At 44.3% G+C, this 1257-nt stretch overlaps 1 pseudogene; it reads right to left on the minus strand.

Annotated features, from left to right (window-relative positions):
* Positions 1–18: 18 nt before the first annotated feature.
* On the minus strand, positions 19–1222 carry LOC103609566 (annotated as a pseudogene).
* Positions 1223–1257: the final 35 nt, after the last annotated feature.

Raw genomic sequence — 1257 nt, forward strand, 5'->3', positions numbered from 1 at the left:
AAAAAAAAAACAAATCACATTAAGTTCTAAAAGCAGTTGATGTGATTGATGAAAAAAAAAAAACCAAACTTCCTCAATTGTTCCCAATGCAACAGTTACTCTCATAATAGGCACTGATTTTGCCAACCACATATTTAAGGCACAGGAAGAGCAGAGTGTGTAGATAGCTTGGGGATATTTCTCTAAAAGTCTAGAAGCAACAACTTTCATTTTGGAAGAAAGTCCACTGAACACAATGTAAGCCTGGCCACGACAACACTCCATGTTTAGGCCCGACTTATCAGTTATCGTAGTGTGAAATTTCACAGCCAAAATTTCTGCATCAGCTTCATAAGGCAGGAAGCCCACAAATTCCGGTCTCAGATTATGAGATTCATCTACACAGCTCCCCAGCACAGGTAGGTGCTCCTCCCCTGCTATGCCCACTACATCATCGGTGATAATTGAAAGGAAGTGTGAGTCTCTTACTTCCCTGAGAGTTTCTTCCCGAATACAGCTCTCACAGATGTCCAGCATCTGTTTCTGCTGTGTTTTCAAACAGGACAACTGCTGTTGTCTCAAAGCGCTTTCTCAGGACCTCTTCACCAGAATTTATCCGGCACCCCAGCAGTGCTTGAAAGTTATCAGGATAAAGAGACCTAGTGGGAGTTCATCAGCCTCATGTCCATCCAGAGGTATATTGTGTTTTCCCATAAGAATCAACATTTCAAATAGAGATTTCAAGCATTCTTTGTTTTCCTTCTCTTCAAGGGTTAGAGGTAAGGAATCTTCATCCTGTTCTCACCCCCTTCTGCATTGGGGCTCTGAGCATTGCTGTTGTTGGTTTCTTTACGTTTTTGTTCCTGTTCAGAAGTTTCATCAGTTTTTTTATGCTTCAGTGTCCTGGTTTCATCTTCACTCAATTCTTTTATTCGTTTTCTGCGTCGACTATGTGGATTGTTCAAATGACTGGTAGTATCAAATATTGCTGGTATTGCATTATCTCGAAGAACCGTCCTATCAGGACTAGTTCTACAGATCATAGAGGTCTCAAAGTGTTGGGCACAAAATCGAGAATGTTTAGTGACTTGATCAGGTGTTTTACCTTCTAAGTCTGCTCTCCTGCAATTTTCACCCACTTCTGGCATCTGGCCAGATCCCGCGGGAACCTGAAGATGGCCAGGTCAGACTGCGTGCTGTTCCGCGTGCAGCTCGGGGCAGTGCAGAATTTCGGCGTCGTCGCCCGCCCGCCCGCCGGGGCGGAGAAGGGGAGTCGGG

This window comes from Galeopterus variegatus, unplaced genomic scaffold, assembly GCF_000696425.1.
Source record: "Galeopterus variegatus unplaced genomic scaffold, G_variegatus-3.0.2 Scaffold9777, whole genome shotgun sequence".
NCBI classification, from domain to species: Eukaryota; Metazoa; Chordata; class Mammalia; order Dermoptera; family Cynocephalidae; genus Galeopterus; species Galeopterus variegatus.